This window comes from Malus domestica, chromosome 15 (genome assembly GCF_042453785.1).
Source record: "Malus domestica chromosome 15, GDT2T_hap1".
NCBI lineage: Eukaryota > Viridiplantae > Streptophyta > Magnoliopsida > Rosales > Rosaceae > Malus > Malus domestica.
This window is the reverse complement of record NC_091675.1, coordinates 52,090,308-52,099,302: the sequence shown is the minus strand read 5'-3', so window position 1 is coordinate 52,099,302 and position 8,995 is coordinate 52,090,308. Positions and strand designations below refer to the sequence as shown.

At 36.7% G+C, this 8,995-nt stretch overlaps 1 long non-coding RNA gene across 1 annotated transcript; it reads right to left on the bottom strand.

The window, feature by feature from the left end:
* Positions 1 to 3,973: 3,973 nt before the first annotated feature.
* Positions 3,974 to 6,453, bottom strand: LOC139192395 (uncharacterized). The gene is made up of 5 exons (XR_011576539.1): positions 6,276 to 6,453; positions 6,034 to 6,193; positions 5,860 to 5,928; positions 5,104 to 5,162; positions 3,974 to 4,163 (listed from the first exon to the last, which is right to left on the bottom strand). It is a non-coding gene; the product is annotated as an uncharacterized lncRNA (long non-coding RNA).
* Between the last annotated feature and the right edge of the window lie 2,542 nt (positions 6,454 to 8,995).

The following is an 8,995-nucleotide window of genomic DNA, read 5'->3' as shown; positions in this document are numbered from 1 at the left end:
AAAGTCCAACACAACAATAGCTTAGAAATTTTAAGTAAAACAAACACCAAAATTACGCACCTTAATCCCGTTTAAGGGCGTTTTTGTAATTTCACGTCCTCGGAATTAAAAATTCCGGGACGGGCTGTGACAATCTCCCCTCCTTATAGAATTTCGTCCCCGAAATTCCAGCAACCAACCAAATCATCTATACTCATACAATAGCCTCGGATAAATCTTTCTCATCTGATTCTCTTTCTCCCACATACTTTTCTACTGAATGATTTCCTTCACAAAGCTTTTACTGCTTACTCTGTCTTAATTCTCAGGACCTTCTTTTTCCAATCCAAAGTCGTCTTTGGTTCCTTATCAAGTCGAATCCAATTTAATTCTCAATAGTTACACCATAATCCCATGTGACAAATCTGTCACCTAGTGACAACGCATCGAACACAAAATACATTATGTGCCTTAGCCAATTCTGAAGGCATCACAAACTTGTATGCAACTTCATCGATTCTTTTAATGATCAAAACGGTCTGATGTGTTTAAATCTTATCTTGTCTACTTTCCAAATCTTACTATTTCTTTTCATGATGAAATTTCCAAAAATATAAAATCATCTACGTTATACACTCGATTAGTGGCATATCCATCTGTTAATCTCTTTTGTCATTCCTGGCTACTTTCAGGTTAACTTACTCACCTGAATATTTTGAGGAGACTCATCCATAGTCTCAGGGCCCGTAAGAACTCTTTTGACAACTTCTGTCCAACACAAAGGTGTACTATAAGGTAACTTGGTAACCAAGCTTCTTATACGCTATCCAAAACTTAGAAGTAACCAACATACCCAAAAACTTAACAGTGTACATCGTCAAAATTGCTTTCTTTAATTCCACATAATTTGGCACATACGTCCCATTCTCTTGCATAAACATACCATCCAATTCTGCCTCGGTTAATTCTTGAATTCCTTCGTCAAGCATTTGAGTCTCGAGTACGACCTTACCAAATAGACTTAACTTGAAATTTAACAAGTATAACTTCTTCTCGATCTTCCATTTTTAATTTTTCTTCCATTGGTTTTCAATCCACAAGATGATACTCTTGGCAAACGTACCAAGCATTAATTCTTACTGGAGTCTTCTCATCAAGTGCTTCAGCTACAACAATTCACGATCACCCTGATCGTACAATCATAATCACTAAGTAATTCAATCCACCTTTGTTGCCTCATATCAAAATCCTTCCGAGTAAACAAATATTGGAGACTCTTTTGATTTGTAAAATCTTGCATTCTTATCAACATATAATGTCTCCATAACTTCACAGCAAGGATGATAATCGTGACTTCCAAATCACCAGTAGGGTAATTCATCTCATGAGGTTCCATTTGTCGTGAAACATATACAATCACCCTAATATTTGCATCAACATGCCTCCAATACCATTCAAGAAACATCACTAAAAATTTATGATTACCACTATCTTCTAGGATTACTAAAATACGTGCATGAGTGAGGAAATACTTCAGTTGTTGAATCCTTTGCTCACAATTTCCTTCCCACTCATACATAACCTCTTTTCTCAACAGTCTCGTCAATGACAAAGCAATGACTGAAAAATCTTTCACAACCATCCAAGATAGCCTGGTAAGCTAAGAAATTCCGAATCTCAATTACAGTTCGTGGTTGTTCTAATTCCTCAATTTCTGCTATCTTTTAAGGATTCACTTGAATACCTTAAGAATATATAACAAATCTCAGAATGCCACCTGATTCATCTAACTTTAGCATTTGCTACTTAGCATACAACCGACATTCTTCCAATCTTTGTTCCACCGACTTAATACGTTTACATGCTCTGATCTGGCTCAGAATATGCCAGAATATCTTCAATGAAAATGATATCTATTTATCAAGGCATTATTGGAATACTTCATCCATCAACTCATAAAACAGCATGAGTATCCATATAGCATCACCAAACTTCATAAAGACTATAACGAGTCCAGAAAACCATCTTATGATCAACGTCACTTATAATATTCAATTGGTAGTAACCAGATCTCAATTCAATCTTTGAATCTTCGCAATTACTTCTGAGCTGGTTAAATAAACATCAGTACATCACCATGGGTAACGGTTCTCAATCGTTACCCGACTCCATTGTCTATAATCAATGAACAGTCTCAAGATCCATTTTCTTCCTCACCAACAAACTGGGGCTCCTCAAAAGTGTTCTACTAGGTTGAATGAAACTTTTATCAACCAATTCTTTCAACTGAATTTCCAATTCCCATAACTCATCCTGAACCAATCTCCAATATAAATTTATACCTGGCAACAAATCAATAATGAACCTCATATCTCTGCCTGAAGGCAATCCAGGTATACTTTCAAGGAAGACATCAAGAAAAGTCTAACTCTTTCGACATTATTCACACTACTCCAAACAACATCATTTAGCACCACATGAGCTAAGTATTTTTGACAGTCTTTCGAAAACAATCTCTTTGCTCTCACAGCATAAATAACAGCCTGACTCAATCCATTTTGCATACTTACAAAAGTAATCTCTGTTCATCCAGATCGATGGAAAGTACTGGTTTCCCATAACATTTCGTCTTGTCACAATTATAACCAACCAATCTAATGGAACAGAATTAACTGATACAATATATATTCTATTATTATTAAGCATTCCAAATAAGTACAATACTAACATAAAATAATCTACCGAGTTGCTTGCTTAACGAATCCACGAATGAGTTATTAATATTACGGTCTGCAGCCCGCAATACTGATAAATCATCGTTGTCTCGATAAGTAGGCAACCACTCTCAAAGATATAACATTACTATTTTGTCACTCAATGCAAAATACATACACTCGTCTCAACTACATTTATTTACTACTCTCTAGGTAATATCAATCATAATAAAATATATATATATCAGCCAGAGTCAACTAGAATGACTTGTACGGCTGATTCAACAATTACCTCAATAATGCGTCGGCCAGATCCACTCCGCGTGGTCGGTACGGCCGAGCCTATAACTCACCAATTTCTCATGTGTCAGTCAAATCCACCTCTCGTGGTCTGTACGGCTGAACATATAACTCATCAAATCTCTCTGTACCCACGGTCAATCTGACCAAACTATTAAGTCCATAAACCTGCTGAATCGACACTATGATATCATGGAAAATTATTGAGTACAACTGATTCTAGGGACGATTCACAATTCTGTGTCCCCTCTGTTCACATAAACACATTCATTAATTTCACATTTCCCAAAGTGTTAATTTTGTACCTGCTGCACAAGGTACATTTCCTTTACTCGAGACACTTTGTCTCAAATATCTGGGATTACCAGTATATCCATCACTTTTACTCTGACCAGCGACATTAAAACCTCAGCTGGAAGAATTAACTCTAGCTTCACTTCTTTCGAAGCTCTGAATCTTTCTATATCCTTGATATGACGAATCATTAACTTTATCGTCAACTTCCTTGATTCACATTTGCAAACTCTTGCTTACTACCATCGATAAATGCCGGAGGGATAAACTTTTCCTTAAAAAATTTTAAATCGGCTGATTCCTCTGGTGACAACAATTAACATTCCTGTTTCCACCAGGATACAATTTCATACCCAAAACCAGGTAGTCGTCTCGACCCACCTGTCAGAAGGAAATTTCCTTTAACTTGCATATTCCGAAACATCTTTTCCAATTGGTTAATCCGTCACTTCGTTCCCTCAGGTTGATCATTCCATAAGGTGATTCAAATTCAACTCATAACCCGTCTTAAAATGTCCCTTTAGACAATAGACTGAATCACCATAGTAATAGTTTCCCCCAAAACCGCTAAATTAGGGAGACTAAGTTCCTCTAACTACGTGGTTTGGTACGAGGCGGTGTAGTTCTGACAGAATTCACTAGAACTTCTCAAAATGTCCAAAATTGCAACCATGCTCTGATACCAACTGACACACCCCGTCCCGAAGGAGGGCATGCTGGCCGTCACGTGAGAGTGACGTAACCATTTGCACAGTACGGAAGCTTTAAGATACAATTTATAAGTTGATACACCCGAAGGTGAGTCCTAATTTTGTCCAAATCTGTCAGAACCCCGCTGTATTCCTCGTAGTCACCACACCTTTGTGATTCCTGAACCTGGAGGGGCGCAAAACCAAAATTGAGTGGGTCAGTAAAACAATTCTTTTCCAAATCCAAACATTTCTCAAAACGTTGTAACCCCTCTCCGTAAAACCTGTATACTTTCCCAGAAATGTAAAATATAAATATACATATATAATCTCAAAACTTCATTTTTACTATCTCAACATTATCTCTTTATCAATCATGCCATGCCATGTCATCTCAACATTTCTCATATTAATTATGCCATGCCACATCATCTCAACAGTAATAAGGTATGAATGCATCAACATAATCATATCAGGTGCAAGAAAGTAATCAACCGTAGGCCCTCTAATAGCCCTATACGGTTGAACCTAGAGCTCAAAATCTATCATTATCACTCTACCGGAGTCACCTCTGTGACCCGTCCGGCCTTCTGCACACAAGTTACGCTCTAGTGCTTCTCATAAATCATCTGTGCACATAATCTAAGGTCACCCACCAGTCGGAATCTCACTAACACTCTCGCGACTGGTCTGTCGTACCCACTCCGCGTGGACTGTACGACTAGCATCTACTTGGATCCAAGGCGAGCGTGCGATGCGGTGAATACTATAAGCACTAAACCATGGTGCAGGATTTGAGCTCAATATATATCATCATCATCATAACAGTAATTAAATACTCATCTGTGCGTCCACCGCACCATTTCATACATATGCATCATAAATCAATTCTTACCTGTGCGTCCACCGCACCAATTCATACATAAGCATCATATATTAATTCATGCATGGCATTTCAACTCACATTTCTATATACTTTTCATATCAATTCTATGCATGGTATTTCACTTCCCGTTTTTCCACATAACTCATATGCATTTCATTTTAAACATAATTTCATGCATTTTCAATTTCTGGGAAAACGTTAAGTATATATATATATACGGAAAACAAAACTGCCCACTCACCTGGAGTTCGTCCAACAACTCCCTAGCACCACACATCAAGGCGTCACGACGATCGCCGCCTAGAATAGTAATCAAATCCAACCTCAGAATTCATATCGATAGAATATATAACTTATATAAAATACGTCACTACGTAGATTGATCCGGAAGATCCACCCCTCAGATTTTAAATCCATAACTTCCAGAGGTCCACATTATACCTCTAGGACAACATCCTAAAATTTCATTACCATCCAACGGTCGGATCTCCGTCAATTTCCAAAACTAAGTGACGGTTAACATTTTATATTATGGACTTACAATTCCAATTCCGGAAGATCCGCAAATCGGATTCCCAATCTGTAAGTTCCAATAATCCTCAAATATTACGTATTGCAACGTATCAAAGTTTGGTGATGATCCAACGGTCGGATCATCAATTCACATTTTCACCTAATGTGAAAATTATAAAACGTTATTTGAACACCTAACCAACAATCCTCAATAACTTTCTCATACGGTGTTCAATTTAGGTATATGAATATACCACAGTGATCTACTCGACGTCACGGACGTCGACATATTTTTAAAATAATTTTATTTTTATTTTTTATTTTTACTGTAGCACCTTCTTCTTCCTTGGGTCGCCGGACTGGTTTTTCCGGCGGCCGTTTTCCGGGCAGTTTTTCAAATTGCCATAACTTTGTCATTTCTCAACGAAATCAAGTGATTCAAAAACTAAAGTTGTAGCCCTTGAAGAGACAAAGAGAATGGTACCTTGCACAACACCTAGTTCGCCGTAGTTTGGCCGGAAACTGCCTCGAAAGCCTCGGAGGTCGCCGGAAACTGGGTATTTTTCAAATGAGTATAACTTCTTCAATACTCAACGAAATTGAGTGAAACAAAAAGGAAAGTTGTAGTACTTGACGAGACGAAGAGATTGATACCTACCTCGACTCCTAACTCGCCAGGGATTCGCCGGAAAACGCCTCGAAAGCTCCGGCCAAACTTTGAACTTGTCGATCTCCGTGTTCTTACGTCCAAAAACTTCCAACGAAGCACTCCAAGCTTCCTTGGGACCTTAATAAACTCGTTGTGATCTTGTTTTAGCCTAAAACGTAACCAATTCAAAGCTCATGAACAGTGTCATCTCACGGCAACTTTAGAACTAGGGTTTTCGAAGTGAAACTCACCTGAAATTGGTATCCCCGTGCTCGTGAAGTCCCCAGGATCACGATGGTGGTCTTAAATGGAACGTTGGTACAAGATTGTGGTGGTTCTTGGTGGTTGCCGTGTGTTCGAGAGGGTGAGAGAGAGAGAGAGAGATCTGAAATGGAAGAAGAAGAAAGAGAAGGAAAGGTTACGAAAAATGGGGAGGAAATTAGGGTATAGGACCCTACCTAAAGTCCAACACAACAATAGCTTAGAAATTTTAAGTAAAACAAACACCAAAATTACGCACCTTAATCCCGTTTAAGGGCGTTTTTGTAATTTCACGTCCTCGGAATTAAAAATTCCGGGACGGGCTGTGACATATAATTATTCCCTAGGATAATTTTAATATGTTTAATGTTATTTATTATTTTATTAATGTTAGGTTTTATTATCAAATAGGATTATTATTCATTAATATTAGGTTTTGTTATTATCAAATTGGATTATTATTCATTAAATTAGATTATTATCAAATTGGATTATTCATTAAATTGGCTTATTATCAAATTGGACTATTCATTAAATTGGATTATTATTAAATTGGATTATTATCAAATTGGATTATTATTCATCACTATGTTTTATATTAGGATTATTTTTAAGATAATTGGATTATTATTCATTAAATTGGATTATTCATTAAATTGGCTTATTATCAAATTGGACTATTCATTAAATTGGATTATTATTAAATTGGATTATTATCAAATTGGATTATTATTCATCACTATGTTTTATATTAGGATTATTTTTTTATCAAATAGGATTATTATTCATTAATATTAGGTTTTTTTTATTATCATATTGGATTATTCATTAAATTGGATTATTATTAAAGTGGATTATTATTAAATTGGATTATTATCAAAAAGGAATATTATTCATCACTATGTTTTATATTAGGATTATTTTCATGAAAAATAATTATCATCATTTATATTAGGATTATTATCAAAAAGGAATATTATTCATCATTTATATTAGGATTATTTTTTTATCAAATTGGATTATTATTCATTAATATTAGGTTTTATTATTCCATATTATTTTTTTAATTACTTAAATTTTTACAATCATTTTCTTTACTTCATATTTAATTCTTCTGTAGAATAACTTTATTATTTAGGTTCTTTTATATAACCGTCATCACTACTATATTTTTTGGCCAAAAAATATTTGTCTAATTTTCATGAAAAATAAATGTAGGTACATTTACGATGTCCAGTGGAGCTACTAAACGTGATCCAGCTTGGGAACATGGATACCCAATAGACGGAAACAAACATGGCACAATTTGCAAATATTGTGGTCGGGTAATGAAGAGTGGCGGAGTGACACGACTTAAGTACCATCTTAGTGGATTAGATCCAGTAAAAAATGTCCAACGATGCGATAATGTCCCCCCAGAAGTGAAGGCATTCATCAGCATATTATTAAAAAATAAAAAACAGCAGAAGGAAAAGATAACACAGGGAATGGAAAATATTCGAGCTGGGCTACGGGGAGAAGTCTATGGCCAAGCGATTGACAGTGATGATGATGACGATGAGGACGAATGTGATGATGACATGGGACCTGAAGAACGACGCAGTTTGAAACAAGCATTACGTGCCTCCAAACAGTCAGCATGGGAAAGAGAACACCTTCATAAAATTCCTAATAGAGCACAAGGTTCCGGGACAAGTGGTGGTGCACAAATGAGACGGGGAGGCAGTCTTAGAGAATCACAACCAACACCACCAATAGCCCCAAGTTTATATAAGTCATCCAAAGCACGTCAAAAGAGTGTTTGGAGTTATTTCACTGGAGGTAATGTGAATGAGGGAATATGGCGTCTAATTAGCAAGTTCTTTATCTATGAAAATGTCCCTGCTGCGAAGGCATTATCACATCATTTCAAAAATATGGTAGTGGGATGTCAACAGGCCGGTGTTGGAGTACAACCTCCCACTCCCTATGAGATAAGAAACAAATATTTGGATATGGAGTATAAAGACATTGGCGAGTATGTTAACAAGTTGAGGTCAAAGTGGGAAACTAATGGTTGCACAATCATGTGTGACGGATGGACCGGCCTGACCAGATTGTCTATCATAAACTTCATGGTATACTCCAAGGGAAAGACAATTTTTTTGAAGTCTGTTGATGCTTCAGACCATATAAAGAATTACAAGTATATTTACAAATTATTGAGGGATGTAATCATGGAGGTGGGAGAGCATAATGTTGTCCAAGTCGTGACCGACAACGGTTCTGCATTTGTCAAAGCTGGAAAAAAGTTAATGAAGCATCATAATGTGTTTTGGACATCATGTGTAGCACATTGTATTGATCTCATGTTTGAGGCAATGGGGAAGAGAGAGAATGTTACTACTGTGGTCAAAAGAGCTAGAACGATCACAAATTATATTTACAATCACGGTTGGTTGTTGGCAAAGATGCGTGAATTTTGCAAAGGAGAAATTATTCGTCCAGCTACCACTCGATTCGCCACCAACTATATTGCATTTGACAGCCTACTCAAGAAGAAAGCAGGGTTGAAGCAACTATTCACTAGTGACGATTGGGCCAACCACAATTTGAGCCGCTCAAATACAGGTCATATGGTGGAAAGTATAGTGCTTGATCATGCTTTTTGGACTCAATCAGAACATGTGTGTCAACTGTTTGAACCTCTTTACAAAGTTTTACAGATCGT